The sequence below is a fragment of the Tupaia chinensis genome, unplaced genomic scaffold (assembly GCF_000334495.1).
Source record: "Tupaia chinensis unplaced genomic scaffold, TupChi_1.0 Scaffold000048_1, whole genome shotgun sequence".
Classification (NCBI taxonomy): domain Eukaryota; kingdom Metazoa; phylum Chordata; class Mammalia; order Scandentia; family Tupaiidae; genus Tupaia; species Tupaia belangeri.
Genome location: NW_006159506.1, coordinates 326,236 through 349,791, shown reverse-complemented (window position 1 = coordinate 349,791; position 23,556 = coordinate 326,236). Strand labels below are relative to the sequence as shown.

The window sequence follows — 23,556 nt, the reverse complement described above, 5'->3', positions numbered from 1 at the left end:
GACATTGCAAAGGCACTAACCTATCCAGGGCTTGTCAGAGGGAGCTGGGAGCAGAACCCCAGTCACCCAGAATGCTCAACTACTCTGCATCAGCAAGCCCCAAGCTCAGCTGCCCATGTTTATCCTGTGGGCCCAGCCAGGCCAGGCTTTGTGCGTTCTGGGACAATACTGTACCTAGTCCCCTCCAGCCCTCTGGGGCCATTCTGGGTCTCAGTGTTCTGGCTTCTCCTAATGACCACTTACTCTCTGTCTGTCTCATTAACACAGATGCAGAAGCCGGGAGTCCTTCAGTGGCCTGAGGTCCAGCAGACTTGAGTTCGTGTCCTGCCACACTGACCACGTGATGTTGGGCTAGTTCGAGTCTCTCACTCTCTGGTTGTATAAAACTAGTCTAGTGACAATACTTGCATATGTGCCTAAGGTGGTAATGCCCTGGTATATGTGCAATGCATAGGCAAAGGCCTGGCATTTAGCCAGCCCTTAACAAATGTGGTTCTCACAGTATTTACTAGCTGTAATAATTTTCCTATTGTTCTCTTTTTTTGAGAGGTTTTTGCTATAGGGCGCGTGTGCTCGCCAGACAGACGGAGAGAGAGAGAGACAGAAAACGAGAAATCATCCCCCAAGGGGGGATGGCCACACCACAATCCCTTCTCCTCCGTTCTCCTCTCAGGATCTTGGGCACGCACATACACGTGCCCGGCGTGAGTTTAAGCCACCGGGTCTGGGACTCGAACTGCGGTCAGCTACATGGAAGTCCAGTGACATAGCCATTATGCTAACTGCTGGTCCCAAATTTTCATATTGTTCTCTAATGGTTGCCTGTAGGTATCATCCTGGATCCCACATTAGAGTGTCATTTCTGTGAGGGTGAAGGCAGCTACACATTCTTTTATGCACCTCATTGTACCCAAGGCGGTGCTGAGGAATGGGGACACCATCAGTAACAGCTTCATAAGTGATTAGAGGTGATGCAATATATGACAAGCTATGTTTCTCCATTTACATATGCATATACATAGACTATACAGATACATATTTCATACATATACTACACACATGTAGGCTCTGCTTATACATACATGTTCTATACTAATGGATGTGCATTTACTATACAAATACACATTATACATTTATTATATATACATGGACTATATTATATTATACATAGACTATACATACACATGTTCTAAACTTAAGCACATGCATTTACTATACATGTATTATACTGTTATATATATACATAGACTATACATATACACGTTCTAAACTTATGCACATGCATTTATGATACAAACATACATTATACAGTTATTATATAGAGACTATACATATATTATACCTAGACTGCATATACATATTATACATTTTTGCACATGCATTTACTTTACATAGACATATACATGTACTATATATACATCAACTATACATATACACATACTACATAGACTATACATATACATGGTCCATACTTAGGAGCGTGCATTTATTATATGCACACATATATTATACATTTACTATATATACCTAGACTATGCATATACATAGATTAACATACACATGTTCTATACATATGCACATGCATTTTCTATACATAGATATATATAATACATGTTCTATACATATACACATACAAGGGTCTTCACAACTTTCATGGAGGGCTGGCCCCACAGCACAGTGGTTAAACGCTGTGCACTGAGAGCCAGATCCCACATGTTGGAGGGTCAACCTCAGTTTCGGTCCTGGCCCTTGACTTGAAAAACACACCACCCACATGTGTGTGCTCAGAGTCCTGACAGCCAGGGGAAGTGGAGGAGAAAGATTTGGGCATGATCACAGCCCTGGGAGGGCGCTGTCTACCCCTCTCACTCTTTCTCTCTCTCTCTCAGTTTCTTCCTCACTCTTCCTCGCTCTCTCTGGTGAGTTCAGGCATCCTCTGGCAAAACATTTCCTGAAAAACATATATTAAGAGAAGATTTTTTTTTTTTAAGAAAAAAAGGAAGAAAAGATGACATGTGGATTTTGGAATAGTTTTTGCACCAGAATAAACTCGTACTTGGATTTCATTTGCACACACTTTTTGAAGTCCCCTTGTATAGAACGTACACTCGTACATACATGATACACGCACAGAGGCAATAAACAGTTACCTGCCCTAATTATTCTTATAGGGCAATGCTGTTCCCCAAAACCGTATTTTGGAGGTAGATTTTCTACATGCAGATGAGCATTCATATGTATGAACGGTTCCTATTACGCCTTTTTTTAAAAGCATTTGTTTCTTTTCAGTAAGCCCATGTTAAACCCTGTTAGGGTATTAGTTTGCTCTCTTCCTTTCTGAAAGAGGACAAAGGATCAAGGCATTATTTCGCAGATTACAAAGGGTTTTTTTTTAATCCTCTGACTTGCTTGGTTACAGTGGAAAAGATGGCCATCGCTCCTGAAGGGAACACAAAGCATCGGGGGACGTGAGGGCGAGGCCAGCTGGATCGCTGCGAGGAGTGTCCTCCGGTGACCCAGGCTTTCTCGGTGAGAAGACAAGAGTGTCCTTGCCGCTGAAAACAACAGAAGGTGCTGTGATTCATGCCGAGTGAGGGAATGACTTCAGCAGGTGTTCCGGAGCGAGGCCCTCCCCTCTGGGGTCTGTCTAAAGCTTCCCTTAATTCTGCCTGTCTGAGGGCCGGAGGAAGGGCTCCTTCAGCAGGGGTCAGGGTGCCTGTGTGCCTGGGCGTTACTCCCTGCTCACACCGTGCAAGGCTGGAGCAGTGCCCCTCACCCAACCCACCTGGCCTTTAGCTCCAGCTAGTCTACTGCCCCCTGGAGGACAGGCTCGGAGTTACCTTTTTTCTTATTTTGCCAGAGGGCATGTGTGCTTGCCAGAGAGAGAGGGAGAGAAAGAGAGAAGGCAAAAGCACCCCCTCTCCCCCCCAGTGGAGCATGGTTATGTCACAATTCCTCTCCTCCATTTCTCCATCCTATCAGGATTTGGGCATGCACAGCGCCCAGCATGTCTTTCAAGTCATGGGGCCGGGATTCCAAACTCAGTCAGCCATGTGGGATCTGCTCCCTATGCACAGGGTTTAACCTTTGCATTCCAGGCTGGTCCTGCTCAGAACCCTTTCTACCTGCGTTCACGACCTCTTAGAAGAGGCTGGGAGATGGAGAGGGGGACAGAGAGCCTTGCTAAAGTACTCAGGTCTGTTCCTTCTCCGTGGCCTTTAGGAGCTGTAAGCAGCGCTGAGAATCCCAGGATACAGCGGGAACGCGGGGTTTCCCCCAGCCGTTTTCTTCTGCCCAACCACCACCAGAGTCTCCCAGCCACAGCCCCAGGACCCATCCAGCCACATTTCCCAGGATTTTAGCTGGTATGTTCATTAAAGCCTCTCTTCGTAGGTAGGAAGCTAGATCAAAATCTAAGATGTGCAAAAATGCAGTGTTGAAAGTAGTTCTGTTTTTGGTGACAACTGGATTTCTGTTTTGAGCCCCCCTTCAGCCAAGTGGTGAGAACTTATACTTACCCAAATCACGACCCCTCCACCCCTTCCTTTCTTTTAAAATGTTGCCCAAGGGGGCATGTACTCACTAGAGAGAGAAAAAGAGACAGAGAAGGCAAGGGAGAGAGCACCCTCCAATGAGGTGTAATCATACTAAAATCCTTTCTCCTCCATTTCTGCATCCCATTGGGATTTGAGGCATGCAAACATGTTCCCAGGGTGTTTCTCAAGCCACTGGTGCTGGGACCAGCAGTTAGTGTAATGGCTATGCTGCTGGACTCCCATGTAGTCGACCATGGTTCGAGTCCTAGACCCGGTGGCTTAGACTCAGGCCAGACGCATGTGTGTGCGTGCCCAAGATCCTGAGAAGGGATTGCGGCATGGCCATACCCCTGGGGGTGATTTCTCACTTTCTGTGTCTCTGTCTCTCTCTGTCTTTCTGGTGAGCGCACGTGCCCTATAGCAAAAACCTCTCCAAAGAAAAGGAAAGGAAAGGAAAGGAAAGGAAAGGAAAGGACAGGAAAGAAAAGAAAAGAAAAGAAAAGAAAAGAAAAGAAAAGAAAAGAAAAGAAAAAGAAAAGCCACTGGTGCTGGGGTTGGGGTTTGAATCATGTGGTTGGCCATGTGGGATCTGGCTCTCTGAACCACCAGGCCCCAAGTCTTGCTATAAGGTTGTCTGTGCACCCCAGGAGCAGACAGAGGTGAAATGCAGGGGGCAGGGGAGGAGAGAGGAGGAGGTCTCCCTCCTCCTGGGGTCTGTCCCATCTCCATCCTGCCTCTGCAGAGAGGTCCTCTGCCTCACCCGGCTGTGCTGGACACCTTGTAGGTGCTCGTGTATTCAGGTTCTTGCTTTCTTCCCTCTCTGTCTGTCTCTCTGCTGATGTCTCTTGGTCCCTGTCTGTACCAGGCTTCATGACTCTCAGCAGCACAGGAAACCTGTCAAGGTGCAGTGCACACTGAGCTGGGCTCCTTGGGCTGCCTCGCCCCCCACCCGATGCCCCTCACAGTCATTTCCTCTGCTCCTGACCCTGCCAGGCTGGCCAGTCAGGTGGAGGGGGTGGAAATGACCACCCTCGTGCTTTCCTGAGGCCCAGAGGGTCCACACTCTGCCTGGAGGCTTCTGTCACTTCTTCCCCTCCTCTTTCCTACTTGGCTGGGTAGAACTCAGGACCTGGCAGCATCCCGGCCTTCCCTCCCTCCTCCAGCTCTCCTCTCCCTCACTCCCCTATGGAATCTTCTTTCTTTTAATTTAGTTTCATATATTACTATTATTATTTTTTAAATTTTCTATAAGACACATGTGCTCAGCAGAAGAGTGTCAGAAAGAGAATGAGGGAGACACTGAGAAAGCAAGCTGCCAGGTCTGGGATTCAAACCATGGTCAGTCATGTGGGATCCAGCACCTTAACCACCATGCCACCTGTTAGCCTCCCCCCAATGAAACCTCATGTTTATGTCGTTCTATCTTTTTCACGCCTTAAGTCCCCAAGATTATACCAACCTTTTCCTCCCTGAGGTCTGGTGTGGCACTGCCCTTAGACCTAGACAGACAGGACCCCCGCCCCAGACCCCATAACTCAGGGACTCTGTACTTTGAAATCTCTTCTTTGCACCTAAGTCCTTCTCTTGAGATGTGCATGGGCCCCGACCCTGTTTCTCCCCTTTTGGGCATTTTCTGGCCCTTTACTCCATGTGGGGGTCTACCAGATACCAGCTGCTGAGAGGTCAAGGCCACTGACAGCACCCTGCAAGACCCCAGTGCTGGGCTCTGCTTCTAGGAGGGCAGCCTGGGAGCAGACCACTCCACTGACTGGAGTAGAGGTCATGAGACTGGCCCACCGCACTGGCCTTACCATCATGCTGATTCAGGGTGACTCTGTTTGGACAGCTCCCTGCTCCCCACAAAACTATCTACCTGGCAGCCCACGTGCCCAAGAAGTGACTGCCCTGTATTGCCTCCTGTCATGTGAGCAATACACGTTCAATATTGAGCTGCTTCTGGAGCAAGAGGGAGGGACAGGGTAACCGGAAATGGAACGTATCAGTAAATATGTCCCAACGGGATGCTGCCAGGCCGCACAAAGAGGAGTGTGGTGTATATAGTTTGTGTTTGAGTCAGATGACTTAACTGCTTGCTAGTTCTAGTCCCAACACTGCTACTAATTAGCTGTGTGATCTTTCACCTCTCTGGGCCTGTTCTTCATTTCTAAAATGAGAAGAATGGATGGGTGCAAGGATGGATGGACGGACAGATGGACAGATGGATGGGTAGGTAGATGGGGAGGAGGAGGAAGAGGAGGGAGGGGCCCTGTCCAGATGCTGCAGGCTTACCATTTCCCGTGTCATCCCTGTCTCGCTGCCGCCTACTGCTTTATTTCCGAGAGCAGCTTGGTGAGGTTGCTGAGAAGACCACCCCGAGAGTCAGAAAAATCTGAATTTTTCTTTGCTGTTTGTTGGGACTTTTGGGCAATTCAGAAACTCAGTGTCTCCCTCCTTATCAGTAAAATAGAGTTCATGATATTCATTTCATCTACCCTGACAATGCACATGGAAGGTCCTCAGATGATGTGGTGTTTTATCAGGTGTCCCTGGGACCCTGTCTTACTCCTTGTCCCCCTTTACGGCTGCTGGTGGGATTCACATGGAGTTCACACAGAACATTGTTCCAGGGGCTAGCAGTTGGTGTGGTGGTTAAAGACACTAGATTCCCACATGGCCAACAGTGGTTCGAGTCCCAGACCTGGCAGCTTGCTCTCTCACTTTCTCTCTCTCTCTTTGGTGAACACACATGCCTTATAGAAAAATTAAAAAATAATGATAAATACAATTAAATAAAGAATTCTTTAAAAACAAAATCTTATTCCAGGTGACTTCCCAGCCCTGGAATGAAGTAGAGTAGCAGTGATCACCCGATGGGGTGGTGTGACCACATAATGCTCATTACAAGTCAGGGGAGAGGATTTTCTTGGTTTATTTTTGTTTGAAAGTGTCTGCATCAGAAAATATACAGTTTTTCCAGGGAGGGTGAAAATCAGGGGCTTATCTTTTTTGAATAAATGAGGTTTTCTACCTGAACTAAATAAGGCAGTGGAAAATTTCCAGCCAAATGAGGCAGTAGGAAAAAAGAAAAAGCAGACTTCAGCGTCTTCGTGGGATAAATCAGGTTCTCTCTGGAGGCAGGACTGCACTAGAAGGCAAAGATGTGGATTGTCTTCCTGTGAAACATCTGTGCTAGGTTTGGAAGAGGACGACAGTGCCTTATCGCTGTAACTTGAGCCAGTCTTGTCACTTCTGCGAGAATTCTCATTTCATGGTATCGCGCAATCTTAGACCAGGAGGAAAGCGCGCAGGATCTAAGCTGACTCTCCCCGTAGTAGAGTGGGCCTCGAACTGGCTGCAGGGAACTCAGAAATGCAAGTCGGTGGCTTTTTGTTTATTAGGTGGTTGTTAAAGTCATGACTTTTATCCTGTGTTTTCCTATGCAAAAATACATCATGACTTTCCTGACAACCCGATATTTCTTCTACGAGCGAGAGATAGAGAGACCGAGAACTCCCAGCCTTAGCCAACCCCCATCATGGGCTCAGTAACGCCCAGTGTAGACATGCAAGTTCTTGGGGCCTGCTTCAGACTCGCTGGGTCAGCGATGCTGGGACTAGGCCCCAGAGATCTGGTGGACGAGACTTCCACGTGGTCTGGCAGACTTGAAGTGTGAGAACCGTGGTCCTAATCTGTCCTTCTCTAAACAGTGTACCTAGTGGATGATTGGAGGGGCTCTATGAGGGGGTCTTCAAAAAGTGTGTGGAAAATGAAATGAAAGGACAAGTTTGTTTGGGTGAAAAAAGTGAAAATTCAAGCATGCTTTCTCCATAATGCTCTTTTTCTATGAACTGGAGGAAGACCAGTTGTACTTACATATGTCTGGTGACGGGGGGCTCACTCCTTCACAGGACGCCTGATAACAAGTCCTTCCTTACTCATGCAATTTCTCATTTCAGTGAATTAAGTCTGATTTCTAGTCATGTCCGCCCTCTGGCCTCAGCTCTATCTTCCGAATGTAATTCAGAGTTCCTGGTGACTCAAGATCCCTGGAAATTGGGCTAATTATTCACATAGTAAGAATTTGGTTTAAAAGTGACTACAAGAGGTTAAACTGGAGGGGTGGGGGGGCAGTGCTTCCTATCTTCCTTTCAACCAAGGAAAACAGCAAGATTAAGGGCTGTCCCCAGCGTTCGTGAGATTATGATAAATATCAGTATTAATAACAACAGTGACAGTAATAATTACCCATGGCTCGATTTGGACGCAGGTCAAGAAACCATCCAAATCGAATTACATATAAGAGAAATGCATGCGCTCAGTGCAGGGAGCGATCTCAGAGGGAGAAAAAGGGACCCTACCAAACAGGACTGTCCTTCCAGCTGCTGTCCCTCCCAGGGAAAGTGCAAGGATTGTCCTGGCAGGAGGGACATTGTGTAAATGAGGTCACAACCCTCCCCACTTTCTAAAACTCAGTATAGGACCATGTGCTCTCCGGAGAGACAGGGCCAGAAAGTGAGAAAGCCGCTGCCCCTTGGGAGTGGCCAAGACTCAATCCTTCCCCACCAGCTCACCCTCCTTTGGGGATTTTGGGCCCCCAGGCACATGCTACGCCCAGTATGTTTCTCAAACTGCCTGGTCCAGGACTCGAACTATGTGGTTGGTGGTGTGATATCCAGCTGCCTTACCCACCAGGCCCCGTACTAGCCTCCCTTGATTCAGGTATTCCAGGGGAGAAAGACCAGGGAAAAAAGCTGAACCTTGTCCTGGTCACTTCCCACGCTGGGACACCTTGAGCTGCACGCGACTGGTTGGCCACGTTTTATTAGCTGGGTCTTTCCTGTGTGTTTCCTGCGGGGGCGTGGCAGAAGGAACACTGGAGGCCTTCCTGGTGGAGGTAGGGGTGAGGCAGGAGGCTGGAGGAGGAGAGGCCTGGGAAGACTCCCCAAGGCGAATCTAGTTTCTCTTATTCCATGTCTCCGCCCATCCTGGGCAGCTCCCAGCATTGCACTCTGACAAATGAGCTTTCCTCCCCCAAATTTGAGCGGGGAGAGTGTTTACTTCCTGTCAACCCCCAGGGACCTGCTGATTTTTCCCATTACTGCAAATTGCTGCTCTCGGGTGCTTTGCATTTGTTATTAAGATGCAATCAGGGTTGCCGAGCTGATTAACAGCCCCACCCTCCGCCCCCACCCTCACACCTGACAGTGGGACACAGAAGCCCGCTGTGGCTGCGGGTCCCGGATTGTCTACCGGCACCCGCGCGGAGGCGCGCTGCACTCTCCCGGGATCCTGGGAACTCCGGGGAGAAACGGTGGGTGTCAGCCCTGTGACGGGCCTCTGGAAGAGGACGGCTGGTGGCTGCGAGGGCCTGCCCAGCGAGGCGGGGCCAGCCTTGGGGACGCCGGGGCACAGGGAGCTCTCGGGTAGAGCAGGGGACGTGCCAGTAGTGTCTCCTGCCTGGGGTGTGTCCTTCATCTCCTGTGCTCTGTCAGCGACAACGCTGCCCACGCCTTCCGCCCGTGTCCCCACCCGTCACACGCCAGCCCCTCGTAGGTTCTGTGTCCCCTGCGCGGCCAGCATGGTGGGCACCAGACGCACGCGCACACAGCCTGGGCACGCGCACGAGCCAGCTCCTGGGCGGGCGCTCGCGTCCTTAGGGATAGCGGTGCCCCTGTCTCTTCTCGCCTGTGGCTTGTTCTGCCTGTGTGTGTTTTGAGTGTCTCCGTGTTCATTAAGTGGCTCGCTTCTTGCCCTCCCTGGAGAAGGTTCACTGTTGCATGAGAAAAAGAGCAGCCCCGCAGGTGGACAGAAATCTCACCGCCTCTCAGAGAAGTGGAGGTTGCGGAGGGGAGGGGGCAAGCCACAGGACACAGCCGTCAGGATCCAAGCAGGAGTGGGACTGGGCGAGCCAGCCTAGAAGGCCAGCCTAGAAGCTCGGCCACCCCTCCGAAGACATCATCTTCAAACCCAGGCGGGATTCAGGTTGGGAAGCCTGTGGCAGTGGGTGCTTGTCCCAGCCTCCTGGTGCTCGGCAGGTCTACTGGACACCACTATGGAGAAAGACAGGGAGGGACAAAGGAAGTTGGAGTTGTTGAACCCCTAAAAGTGCCCGTGTTTAAAAGAAGACAGACAATCCAGAGTTCAAGCCCTCCCTGTTCCGTTTCCTGCCTGTTATCTGAGCCTGTCCCCCCACTCTCAGTGGGGACATAAATCTACCTCGTAGGGTGGTTGGGAGGAGAACACGGGGAACCGTGAACAAAGTGAATGAGATTTACCTTTCCCCTTAGTTTTCTTTTGTTTGGGAAAGGAGGTGGTTTTAGGCTGTGTGTGTGTGTGTGTGTGTGTGTGTGTGTCTGTGTGTGTGTGTGTATGTATATATAATAACTGGGCAGGTACATGGTGCAGCATTGCATTATTCTACCTGCCTTACTCATTGGCCTTGCTTTTTCCTGGTTACTACTCAGGTCTAAACTGACGAAGTCTTGACCCAGCATCTTCCCTGGGCCACTCGGCAGGCTCAAGTTTAAGGCACGATGTAGGTCTCACCAAAGAGAGAACAGAATGGTCTCTGTCTTTTGCATAAAAAAAAATCTCGGAATGAATTTAAAGAGAAGGATAAAAAATTGGGATGGGATGAAGCCAGTAGAAGCTTTGTGGGAGAGCCTCCCTGATGTGTACAGAACAGAATGCCCTATAAGGCCCAAGAGGCATTGTTTGCTTGGGGCACCTGGCCCCTGGGCCTTTCTGAATAGAGGCTGAGGGGCTAGAGAAAGGCCTAACACATGTGGAACTGGGTCTCAGACTGCAAGCAGGTGGCATGGTGTTTAAGGGCGCTGGACTCCCACAGGGCCGACCGCAGTTCACATCCCAGATCTGGAGGCTTGCTTTCTCTCTTTCTCTCTCTTGGCTGCTCTGTCCCTCTCTGGTAAAATATAAATAAATAAATAAATAAACTTAAAGAAAAATTATTCTTTTTTAAAAAAAAAAAATCCGAGAAGGAGGAGAGAGAGTGAAGGAAGCAAAATTCGAAGCAATAATAGTAAAACATTTCTCCAAATGGAACATAAAAAGATATATAGCCACACATTCTAGGAGCTTAGTGAACCCCGATAGGATAACTATAAAACGAATGCCTCTGGATATCATGGTATAACACGGATGGGAATGAAAGACAGAGAGTCTTAACAATAACCAGATTCAAAAACATACAACGGGGTCCAGCAGGTGGTCCGGTGCTTGGGGTGCTGGACGCCCATATGGCCAACTGCGATTTGAGTCCTGGACCTGGCAGCTTGCTTTCTTACTTTCTCTTTCTGTCTGTCTCTGGTGAGTACGTGTGCCCTGTAGCAAAAATAAATAAATAAATAAATAAATAAAATAATTAAAAAACAAAACAACACAGACATACATGCTTTGCTTTTGGAAGTGCAATAGTAAAACAGAGACCTGACTTCTCAAAAGAAACTGTGAATGTCAGACAACAAAAAAATGATACCTTTACAAGTTTTTTGGGGTTTGAGAGATTTTTTACTACAGGGCTGGGGAGACAGACAGAAAGCAAGAAATCATCCCTGGGGGGACAGCCACGCCACAATCCCTTCTCCTCTATTCTCCTCTTGGAATTTTCGGCACAGATGAGTTTTAAACTCCTGGGCCCGGGACTTGAACCACAGTCAACTCCATGGGAGTCCAGCGATGTAACCATTACACCAACTGCTTGTTCTATAGTGGGAGATTTTAACAGAGTGTGTAAATAATAAAGAGGCAATGGAAAGTTAGTAGGGCTAGAGCACATCTGAAGAACAGGTCCAACAATTTAAACTGTGACAGTGTCCGGGAAACTCAACCACTGAGTATAGAACACTTACTTTTTTCGAGTGTATAGGAGACATTTTCCAAAACTGATTATTTGCTAGGCCGTCAGTGAGCCTGCACAAATTGTAAGGGATGGAAAGCATAGTCTGGTTAGGGAATTAGGCAGAAATTAATGACAAAATAAGACACAGTTAAACCCTACGATAACAGCCGTGAGGATTTCATAAAATAGATGACATGCATGTAATATAGAAAATCAACAAAACCGAAAGTTGATTTTTTTTAAAAGATAAAGAAAATGTATCCTTATATACCACCACTAATTACCAAGGAAATAAATTTCATATAGCATTTACAGTAGCATTCCCAAACAGCAAATATCTTACCACAGGAAGACTGTGTGTGTGTGTGTGTGTGTGTGTGTGTGTGAGAGAGAGAAAGAGAGAGAGAGAGACAGGGTGGGGATGGGAGACACAAATTAGCCATGAGAAATGAAAACAAGGCATGTTATTCCAGGTGTTCCTTACATTAAAAACTCGAAACGATATTATCAACACCTTTATGCCAATGCATTTGATGATTTATAAAGACAGATCTTATCAAAATTAATAAAGAGAAAAATGGGAATTCTGAATAGTTCAGTATTTATTAAAATGGAATCCATTATTAAAAACCTTTCCCTCAAGACAACTCCAGGCCCAGATGGTTTCACCAATGAATTTTTCTGAGCTTTAATAAATAAATCACATGGATTTTACACAATTCTTCTAGAGAACAGAAAAACCATAGACAATTTAAAACTTGTTTTATAGGGTCTGATATAATTCAAAATAAGGCCAGAAGATCGCAGAGAGAGAGAAATTCTAGGCAGATCTCTTTTATGAATATAAATTTAAAATTCTTTATCAAAATATTAGCAAATCAAATCCTACGAGGTGCGAAAGTACAAATCACAAGCAATTCGGGTTCATTGCAAAGATATAAAATTGGTTTAATAATGAGAAGATAGCAGTTGTGACTTATCACATTAACAGAATAAAGGAGAGTCATGTGGCACCTCAGGAAGTGTAGACAAAGCAGTAGATAAATTCAGTATGTGTTCCTGATCAACATCTTTATTTATCAAAACAAAACTAGACAGCATTCCCTTAATATGATTTTTAAAATTTACAAAAAAAGAAATCACCCACCATCACCCACCTTTAAGGTTACATATGAAAGCTCTCCCTTATAGGAATGAGAAGATTTCCTAAATAATTTCTCTTCCATGATGTATTAGATTTCTAGCCTCCCTCTAAAAAAAAAAAAAGAAAAGCTATGAGGTTTCAAAGGAAGATATAGCACTATCAATATTTGTAGATGATATGCTTATGAATGTAGAAAAAGACAAAAGGATTTATAATAAAATGATGAGAACTGTTAAGCAAATTCAGCAAAATCACAGAATACAATCTCTATATACAAAAATCAACTGTATTTCTTATACTAGCACTAAGTACCAAGGAAATAAATTTCATATACCTTTACAATAGCACCTCCAAACAGCAAATAGCTAAAATAAATACAGTGAAAAGTGTAAAAAGATCTTGTAAAAGAAATGACACAGGTGTAATAAAGGAGAAAGAAACTGTATTCATAAATTCGGGATTTAATATCACATAAAAAGCCCAGTGATATAAACAGTATTTAGGATATCTTGGATGTCTTACTTTTGCTTTTTGGGAGATGCAGAAAGTGACAGGCTGATCATAAATTTTATATGAAAGTGCAAAGGGTGATAGTCAAGTCCTCTTTGAGAAAAATAAAATTAGAGGCCTTATGATAGCAAGAGAGATTATAATGTTACAACAATTAAAAGGGGCATGTCAGTCACTAAACAGCAGAAATACTACACAGTATATAGGGGAAAGTACTGAAAATAGACCCATCCACATGGAGTTAGGCAATTTATGGCAAAGTTAACACAACAGTACATTGGTCAAAAGGTGATCTTTTCTGAGTCAATTAAATACCCACATGGAAAAACATAGCTCGATTCTTATCTTATACCAGATTAAAAAGAAATATCAGATCCATGTAAATTATAGCTCTAAATGTGAAAGCTAAAATAATCCAACTCTAGATGAAAAATAGGGGTCTACTTACCTTCAAGTCATTAAGGTGAGAAACTGTTTCATAAACAAGACACGAAAAAGTAATAACCACAACGTAAGTGATTGATAGATTTACATAAAAAATAAGAATATCTGTTTCTGAAAAGAAAGATTAAGAGACTGAAAATCAATCCAGAGAGGAGGAAAAGATATTGGCAATATATCTTTCTGACAAAGGTCTCCTATCCAAAGTAGATAAAGAAATCCCATTAATCAATAAGAAAAAACACAGACCATGTAATAGCTATATGGGCAAAAGTCATGAACAAGCATTTCTCTCTCTCTCTCTCTCTCTCTCTCGCTCTTTTTGCCCCAAGGTTTTTGGCATAGAGCACATGTTATTTTCAAGCTGCCTGACCTGGGACTCAAACCATGGTCAGCCATGTGGAAGTCCAGCACCCTAACCACCACACCACTTACTGGCTCCTGAACAAGCATTTCAAAGAGAAGCTATGCAAATGACCAAATGCATATGTAAAGATTTCAATTTCAGTCTTCAGGGAAATGCATATTGAGATCCCAATGTGATCCCACAACACACCTACCATAAAACTCCATTAAAAAGACTGCCAATACTGAGAGGTTGGGTGGGGAGAGGTGGGCCCCTGGGACTTCTCAAGTCCTGCACATGTGGCGTCATTGTAGATGGCTACTACACCTTGGAAAACTATGTGGCAGTGTGCACTGAAAGTCGAACCAGCCTGAACCGTGTGAGTCCGCAATGCCACGAGTGTCTGCTCGTGTCTAATTCTGCTGAGCCTCCCTCTCTCACTCACCATCTTCCAGGGCTGTTCTCTTGTTAATGCTCCTCAGGGCGCAGGAAAGACTCATTGTGATGGACGGGAGAGAAAGTAGTTTTCTTCCCTTATTAAGTTCATAACAAAAGACAGTTGAAGAAGAGAAAAGCATAGATTTTTTGATACAAATTTTACATGATACAAGAGGCTTCATAAGAAAATGAAGACCCCCTAAAACAGTTAAATTTGTGTATTTTTTAATTGCCAGAGAGTAAGTATACTCACTAGAGAGAGACAGAGACACACAAAGAAACAGAGAGAGGGAGAGGGAGAAAGCACCTCATGTGGCATGGTTGTGGTTGACTTCTTTCTCGTCCATGTCTCCATCCTGTCAGGACTTTTATTTTTTGTTACAGGGTGCGAGCGCTTGCTGGAGAGACAGGGAGAGACAGAGAGACAGAAAGTGAGAAATCATCCTCTATGGGGGATGGGCATGTCACAATCCCTTCTCCTCCATTCTCTTCTTAGGATTCTAGGCATGTACAGACATGTGCCTGGCATGAGTTTTAAACCACCAGGTCCGGGACTCGAACTGCAGTCAATTACGTGGTAGTCCAGTAATGTAACCATTACACTGTCTGCTGGTCCGGTCAAGATTTTAAGCACACAGCCCTGGAGTGTTTTTCAAGTCACTGGAACTAGGATTTGAACTGTAGTTGGCCAGGTGAAATCCTGCTCCCTTAACCACTAGACCATGGGGCCAACCCTAAACTTGTGTACCTTCATGGTAGGCTTGATGGGCAAACAGTCATGGAGAAATACACTTTGATGTAGGGAGTGTGATCTAATGGTAATAAATTGGGGGAACTTAGCCAGGCCCATTTATCCAGGTTCTTCTCTGTTCCTGTAACTGCAGAGATAACGATGCTCCTTTCTCTTGGGTAGAGGGTTCGCCTCTCAAATGAGGGTCTTATGACCTACTTCAGGAAGGTCATAAGGTCAGAAAATCCTTCCTTCCTACATTGTATGACCTGCTTGAGGAAGAAGCACGGTGGAAAGGTGAGAGGTCAGAGGGACCATACTGCTTTTTCTGTTTTCCCAAATGCCAAGGCACCATATTTTGAGGTAGGGTGTCCTGAAGCCCATCCATGGCTCTTCCCTGCCGAGGGTGTCCTCCCCTGGGACTTCTAAAGCTGGAGGCCCTTCTGATAACCAAATAGTATAGCATGTCCCTCACTGTAGCTGCCCTGAGCCAAGTTGAGTCTTTTGAGATCTCCAAGCAGGTCCCCTGATGCCTGCCTGGAGTGTGCTGAGCTTTCTAACTGAGGTCCCCAACACCTGTGCCCCTATTCTTACAAACCCCCTTGGATTTTTAACTGTTCCTTCTGCCTGCTGGTCCTCTGTGTACAGAACAAGGCCCGTCCATGGGTTCTGACCAGGAAACAGACCCCCTGCTATCCCCTCCATCTCAGTATTTGGTCTTAGGTCCTTGGTGCTAACCTTGTCAAGGTGCAACCAGGTGCCTGCAGTCTGCTTGGGGCACCCACTGTTCAGATCCCAAGGGTCTCACTCTTGTTTTAGGCATTGCTGCTACACGGTGTATCAGTTAGGAATACTTTGGGCTGCAAGTAACAAAAGTCCCAGTCAGTGATACCTTAAATCAATGGGCATTTGCTTTTCTACTTAAGAAATCTGGAGGTAAGTAGAGGCTGGTTCTGCTTCTCCCTTGAGTCATCAGGGAGCCAGGAGTCTCCTGTGTTCACTCTGAAATCCTTCATTGTTGGCTTCTTTCTTTCTTAAGTTGAAGTCTAACCATGTTGCGATCCTCCTGTCTCAGCCTCCCAGGGGTGACTATGGCATGCTCCACCATTCTGGGCTCTCAGCTGCTGGCTTCCTGCCTTTCATCCTTGTGATCTCATGATTGCAAAATGGCTATTACAGTTCGAGGTAGGATAGCCATGTACAGGACAGAAACAATGACAGTTGCCACGCTGTCCCCTCCATCTGTTTGGTCCAGCAGCTTGGGGACAGTTACCTGGTCAGAGCTCATTGACTAGGCCTGGTTCTGTAGAGGTAAGGGAGACTCTAGGTCACTCTACAACCTCACCTGATTTTTATTGGGAAGGAAAGCCAGTCCCTAGGCTTTGCAAACCACCTGGCATCTCCTTGACCAAAACCAAGTCACAGGACACCCTAGACACAAAGAATACTGGAAAGTGAGCATTTGGTAGTTAAGAATGGCTTTCTGCCTTTTCCTCTTTTTTTTTTTTTAATAAATATATATATTTTTTTCATTGGCAGAGGGCATGTGCACCTGCCAGAGAGCGAGAAAAAGGACCCCATAATGAAGCGTGGTCATGCCACACTCCTCCTTCCTCCATTTCTCCTTCCCACCTGCACCCTGAGCTCACACTTATGCCAGACATGTCCGTCAAGCCACTGGGGTGGGATTTGCATTGCAGTCGGCCATGGAGGATCTGGGGTCCTTCTATTGCTGGGCCCCAGGACCAGCCCCAGGATGACTTTTTCACAGCCAACCCTCCATGCCAAAAGAAAGTCACTGAGAATCACAAATAGAATAGAAGCAAAGGTGTTGTGTGATCTGCCTACAACTCTGAATAACCAAGAGTCTGACGGACCTGCTCGGCCTGTCTTTCTTTGGGGACAGATATGTACTTAACTAATCTTCCTTATGCCGCCTTGGAAATTACTTGCTTGGTTTTTCTGTGTTTGCAGTCAAAATGAGGTTTTCCCTTGGTAAATATAACAATTTCCTAATAAAAATGCCAAATTATTTCATTGAGCGGTGACTTTCGAGTCTCCTCCCTGCTACTTATTTTAAAATCAGAGTCATTCTAGACAGTTTGACAGAGTGAAGGACTGAGAAGCCTCAGCTCAATCAAGTAGCTGATTAATACAGGTGCAGTATGCAAATTGCCAACTTTCTAAAAATCAGAGTCAGATCAAACAGGCCTGCAGCTCTTCCCAGTGTCTAGCCTCTGTGTCTACATCTTTTTTTTTTTTTTTGGAGAGGTTTTTGCTATAGGGTGCATGTACTCACCAGACAGAGAGAGAGAGAGACAGAAAGCGAGAAATCACCCCCCAGGGGGGATGGCCATGCAGCAATCCCTTCTCCTCCATTCTCTTCTCGGGATCTTGGGTATGCATGCACATGCGCCTGGTGTGAGTTTTAAGCCACCGGGTCCGGGACGTGAACCGCGGTCAACTACATGGGAGTCCAGCAACATAGCCATTACACTAACTGCTGGTCCTGTGTCTACATCTCTTAACATCATCTTCCCAAACGTTCCTATTACGTGTAGTAGGGTGTTATCTTTACAAAACCTTGGTTATTCTCTTTTTCTTCTTAGCCCTAAATCATGTCTTCTTAAACATCAGCACGCCTCTGCCACTCTTTGCTGAATGTCTTATAGGGACAAAGCATAAATCCAGCCGAGAAAATGGCAGGTTGCCAAATGTTTACACTAGTATTAAATCGAATCACAGTAAAAGCCTGCGTTGGACATGGTCCCTCCCCATGAATATATGTTTTTGGACTTAGTTCTGCTATTATTGCTAGGTGACTATTTCCAGTCCTCTCTCAAAATGCCTCTGCAGCAAATGTCAGCAATTTTTGACTCTCCCTCCCGATCTAGTGCCAATGGGTAAAGTGACAAGTTGTTTCTGCTTTTGTACCTTCCTGTATTTCATGAGCACAAATACAGTGTATTGAAAATTGTCGCTATTTAATGAGTCCGTAGTCAAAACATTCTGCAACTGTGCTCACAGCTCTCCAAACATCAAAGGTGGGATGTGGTGAAGAGCTCAAGGCTTCAGGGACAACCTGGGAGAGAGAAGGTGGGCTGGAAAATGTGAGAGGTACTAATTAGGAGAGGAGAGGCGCTGAAGGAGCCTGCCCGTGGGGCTCTAGGACACAGAAAAGAGGGAGAATGGGCCTTGTGTGGTCACAGTCTGAGAGATGAGCAGCCTGACTGTCCCAAGGCCAAGGTCAGACATCAACTTCTGCATCACTCACCAAAAGCTGAGCTCCAGCACCAGCAGGTGGCATGGTGGTTAAGGCACTGGACTCCCATATGGCCAACTGCAGTTCAAGTCCCCGACCTGGCAGTTTGAAAATCGGATGCCTGTGCATGCATACCTGAATCCCAGGAGAAGAATGAAGGGGAAGGGGTTCTGGTATGGCCATCCTCCTGAGAGGTGATTTCTCACTTTCTCTCTCACTGTCTCTGTCTCTCTCCAGCAAGCATTCACATCCTGTAGCAAAAACCTAAAAAAGTAACAAAGGCTGAGCTCCAGGAAGTAGCCATGAACCGGTGCCTGGGTCAAGGCAGAACGAGGCTTTACTGAGCACCTCTGTGAGCACAGTGTCTTTACAAATATTTTCACAGACCCCATTTAATTAGAGTTTTAAGTTTTTTTCTTCCTCATAATATGTTTTAAAAATTTGTTTGCATTTAAAAAAACAGTTTTATTAAGATATAACTCACATACGACACAATTTGCCCATTTAATGTGTATACAGTTCACTGGGTGCTGGGATATTACCTTATTAATATTTCAAAAATCCTGCTGAAATGTATATAATATTCATCATTTTAACCATGCTCAGGGTCCAGTTTGCTGGCACTAATTACATCCACAACTGTGTGCAAACCTTCGCACCATCTAGTTCTGAACCTTTTTCATTACCCCAATGGTATGTGTTTAAAAACTTTGATCAAGTTTTAAAAAATGGTTTTCTGGGGCCAGCAGGTGGCGTGGTGGTTGAGGCACCCACACGGTCGACCATGGTTTGAGTCCTGGGACTGTTGGCTTGAGAATCATGCCGGGCACGTGTGAGTGCAGGCCCCAAATTCCAAACAGAGGAGAGAGAATTGCAATCACCCTGGGGTGGGGTGGGGGGTGATTTCTCACTTTCTCTCTGTCTGTCTGTCTCTTTATGGCAAAAACCTATGACAAAAACCTAAAAAAAATAATAATATATTTCTTCCATGAGACATAGAGAGACGGGCATCCCGAACAAGGCTTCATCCATGTGAGACACCCCCAGCCTCAGCCAGTTCAGGTCAGGGGAACCCGCATTTCTTGTGAATCCAGGGAGGCCTCTGGACACAAACTGGTTACATTCCTGTCTTGGTTCAGTGGTGCCATCTCTAAAATGATAATTAGTTGAACAACAAAACCCCTAATTATATAATACTTAAAGCAGTGGGGGTTTGGGTTTATTTTGGGCTCAGGGTCCCTGAGCCAATGCTTATTTTTGATCATCTGTTCACTCGCATGGGTCTTGTGACCTCACTGAACTCCTCTGGCCAGTCTCTGCATCTCCACAGGGAGGGAGTCTGACTAGGGAGGCAGGGAAGAGTCTGAAGACAGCTAGTGCACAGTTTGGGTTTGTAATTAGAATTTTAGTTTGTCTTTGACTGGACTCATGGTGTGTTTGTGCTGAGAACACTCATCTTGTACACTGGAATGATATACAGTGATTGAACGTAAAATAAAAAAAAAAAAAACATAAAAAGTTAAGCACTAAGCATTCTCGCCATTCTGATAGATCCACGGATGCTCAATGTTTCCAGAAGTTTCCTACCACCTCCTTTTTGAAGGAGCCTTGCCATTAATGACAACGCTTTGAGCAAGTTCCTCAACCTGTTGACACATCTACGAAGACAACAGGAAGGACTGGAATTAGATCCCTTCAGATTCCCATCAGGGCAAGACAACAAGGCCATCATCCACTCAGACTTCCTACACACACCGGAATCTGTGGGAAGTAAATTGAAAGGGAATGGGAAGGAGAGACGGCACGTATTGAATCTCTCATTAGCCCCACTGCCTGGTTCTCATTAGTGAGCCTTCTGGGTTATCGGCACAAGCGCCTGGACTTATTTTCATGGCTGAATAGCACACGTGAAATGTAGGCGATTTCTAATCCATATTATATGAGCTCCCGACTTCGCTGTCTTACAAGGTGAATGGGCAACCAGAACCAATGGGGGGAAATCCGGGCGGGGGGGGACAATATTGCTACTCTGTAGAAGCTTTTGCTTTCTGCTTAATTAATCCCTAAAACTTTCAGGCCTTAATGAGAATAATTAGACTCGACAGTACTGAGCGTAATGCACGACTACAGACAACAAAAACCGTGTTCAGTTTATAAGCTTCCCCGAGCTTGCTGAAAGACGGACTAATGTTATTTACAGCAGCCCCAGTGAGGGGCCAGACATGGCCGGACGGGAACGGTGCCTGGGGCTCCCCAAGGACAGTTTCTCCGAGGAACAGGGTTCTACAGCCCCCTTTGTGGCTTTTCCTCCATAACAAACCGAGGTCTAGCCAGGACCTGGTTAGAAACTCCCTTATTACCGCCCGGGCCAGACTGCATTCATCAGCCCCTGAATGTAATGCTCGCGTGAAACCTTGGGGCCTCCCCGTGCAAATAATGGATGGGGGCGTCCAGGAGCTCTGAGCTCTTCCTGGGCTGCAGTCAGTGTCTGCCAGCTTCTGGAAATAGCTCACGTTCCAGAAAAGCCTTTATTTGTCAACAGAGGGATGATGTTAAAACCTTAAAGACACGTCAGACAGAAGGCTGAGGTGGGAGAAGCAGGCAGGGGTCGGCCAGGAGCAGTCGGCTTCTTTGCCCTCATGCACTCTTTGATTTGTTGGCCTCTTGGTAGCCTCTGTCTTTTCCAAGAAAAGGTTTAAATCTCCTTTAGAAACAGTCTGGGCTCACCCTTTCCAGATGGAGCGTCTAGAAGCATCCCTCTGGCGCTGCAGGGATGACCAAGTTCATTTGTCTGCATCCGTGGGAAGCTTCTCAATGAGGACTTGAACAGCCAGGTTTTGGGAGTCTGGCGAAGCCGTCAGAGCTGGGTGTGCGGTCTCGGAAGAGGAAGCTCACCCCACCCGGTGAGGTGACATCTGGGGCCTCGGGAGTGGGGCTGGTTTCTGCACATTCGGTTAGTGGTGATGGTTACAGGAGACATGCAGGCAGAGAGCTCCCTGGATCATCCTCGAAGTCAGAACGAGAGTTCCAGCATGTAACTGGAGAGAGAGCTTCTCAGAGACAAAAACGACACAGGAGCCACGTGCCTGCCAGTGCTTCTCAGTATTCTTTTTCTTTTTCTTTTTTAGAGGTTTTTGCCATAGTGCACATGCACTCACCAGAGAGACTCCAGTGAGAGGGAAGAGAGTTTTATCATAATGGAAGACTTCCCAGTTCTTTTTTTTTTTTTTTTTTTGAGAGGTTTTTGCTATAGGTCACATGTGCTCACCAGACAGAGAGAGACAGAGAGACAGAAAGCGAGAAATCACCCCCCAGGGGGGGATGGCCACTCTGCAATCCCTTCTCCTCCATTCTCCTCTTGGGATCTTGGGCACGCACGCACACGCGCCTGGCATGAGTTTAAGTCACCAGGTCCGGGACACGAACCGCAGTCGACTACATGGAGTCCAGTGACATAGCCATTACGTTAATTGCTGGTCCCGTCTTCCCTGTTCTTGCAGACTGAAGGAGATGAACGGCATGAGTACGACAGGCCATCTGAAATCCAACACGTTACCCTTTCAAAGTGAAAACTAGACCCGGCTCGGAGGTGCAGGTTGTTGGGAGCATACGGACCTGCAGTGCTGGAAGACACGCGGCTGACCGTGCATTCAGATTCCCCGGGGTGTGCACAGGTGTCTGGGATCCTGACAAGCAGGGGGCTGAGAGGAAGGGGCCTTAGTGTGAGGGGACCCTGTCGAGACCTTTCTCTTACTCTGTCTCTCACGTGCATGCATTGTCTATTATACATAAAAGAAAAATACACTTTAAAAAGAAAGTAGAAATCAGGTCCATTCATGGTAGATCATGCTGGGCACTGCTACTTAATAGGCTGAGACTACCCGAGAGACCTGAGTTTAATTCCCGGCTGCTCCTGAGAGGAATACAGCAATATATTTTTATTTAAATATTTATTTATATATAAATGTTTATTTAAATAAAAATATTATATTATTTTATATACATATTTATATAAAATTAAAAAAATTAAAACATCCGTACACACACACACATACACGCACACCAATGGGAGTACAGGAACTGTGACCCTGTGAATGTCACTAGGTTAGAGAGCTTTGTTTTTAATTTTCAATCAAGGATCTAAAACAGACTTCAAAGGGCATTTAAGCTGACAGTTTTATTTGGTCCTTGCGGAAGAGGAAAGATGAATAAGCGTAAAGCCAGATCATTCTCAAAATAATTGCAGCCCTGACATATCTAAATGAGTTTGTAAAAGAAAATACAGTGGCAATTGATCTTATTAATTAGCGATGTACCAGGCTCGTAATACCCACTTATCCACAGATTGCCTGCAGCTACAAAAATAAAATAAAATAAAATAAAATGAACCACTTTCTCCTGGGGAACACAATTTCTTTCCCTCCCTGCCATAGAAAGTCGGTTGGAAAAAAAAAACACAAAAATCCCTGTTATCTGTCTCCTCTCTGCAGTGGGAACCGCCCTCAGAGAACAGTTGGGTGGGTTTCTGTCTGCCATCGAACTGCGGGTTTACACGGGATCACACCAGGCCTCGCACCGTGCAATGGCTTGTCACCGTTGATTGAACCTGTAATCTGACAAACAAACAACCATGTGCCCTGAGAAAATGGGAGCGTTGCTTTTGTAAGCCTGTATGTGTCATTTACCTGTGAAGAACGGCAGCCAGAGCCCGTGGCAGGCGGCCCGACTCTATCAATTGCTCATTCTGCCTCTGCTCCCAGTAATCCTATTTCTCCTAACAGTCACTTAGCATATGGAATAGACTCGAATAAGCACAGCCCAGTGATAAAATGCTGAGTGACACTGGGGAGGCAGCTGCCTCTGAGAAGCCGGCCCTGGAGGTGAGCTGGTGGCATGTAGAGTTTATGCGTTCGCTGTATCGTTGCAGAGAGAGAGAACGGGAGAGAGAGAGAGAGAGAGAGAGGGAGAGAGGGAGGGACGGAGGGAGGGAAAGGATGACAAGAAAAAGAAGCTGCAGAAGGAGAAGAGGAAGCCCAGCCCCAGGGGTGCAGGCAGGAGGCCACTGCTGTGTGACACCACGGCCGTATGGGAGGGTCAGCGTTTGGATCCCCGGTTGACCTGAATGTGCCGGGAGCACCTGTGATCCCGGCTGGCTAGAAGACTGGTGGAGGGTGCAGTATGGTGAGGCCCTCCCAAAGGCCCCTGTCTTTTTCTCTCAAAAAAAAAAAATAAATAAATAAATAAAAAAAAATAAAAATTAAAAAAAGAAAAAGAAACAGAAGGAGTGAAAG

General features: G+C 46.1%; 2 long non-coding RNA genes across 4 annotated transcripts; one reads left to right on the top strand and one right to left on the bottom strand.

Annotated features, from left to right (window-relative positions):
* Nucleotides 1-266: 266 nt before the first annotated feature.
* Nucleotides 267-22,166, top strand: LOC102469357 (uncharacterized). 3 transcript variants are annotated; one of them, XR_001370997.2, is made up of 6 exons: nucleotides 267-315; nucleotides 2,420-2,529; nucleotides 3,223-3,365; nucleotides 19,817-20,233; nucleotides 21,002-21,168; nucleotides 21,766-22,166. It is a non-coding gene; the product is annotated as an uncharacterized LOC102469357 (long non-coding RNA). The 3 variants fall into 3 exon arrangements; XR_333412.3 differs by lacking the exon at nucleotides 267-315 and adding an exon at nucleotides 325-375; XR_001370998.2 differs by lacking the exon at nucleotides 267-315 and adding an exon at nucleotides 325-375 and having other exon boundaries at nucleotides 2,420-2,571.
* Nucleotides 9,270-12,637, bottom strand: LOC114009171 (uncharacterized). Its single transcript, XR_003550627.1, has 3 exons — nucleotides 12,552-12,637; nucleotides 11,405-11,465; nucleotides 9,270-9,586 (listed from the first exon to the last, which is right to left on the bottom strand). It is a non-coding gene; the product is annotated as an uncharacterized LOC114009171 (long non-coding RNA).
* Nucleotides 22,167-23,556: the final 1,390 nt, after the last annotated feature.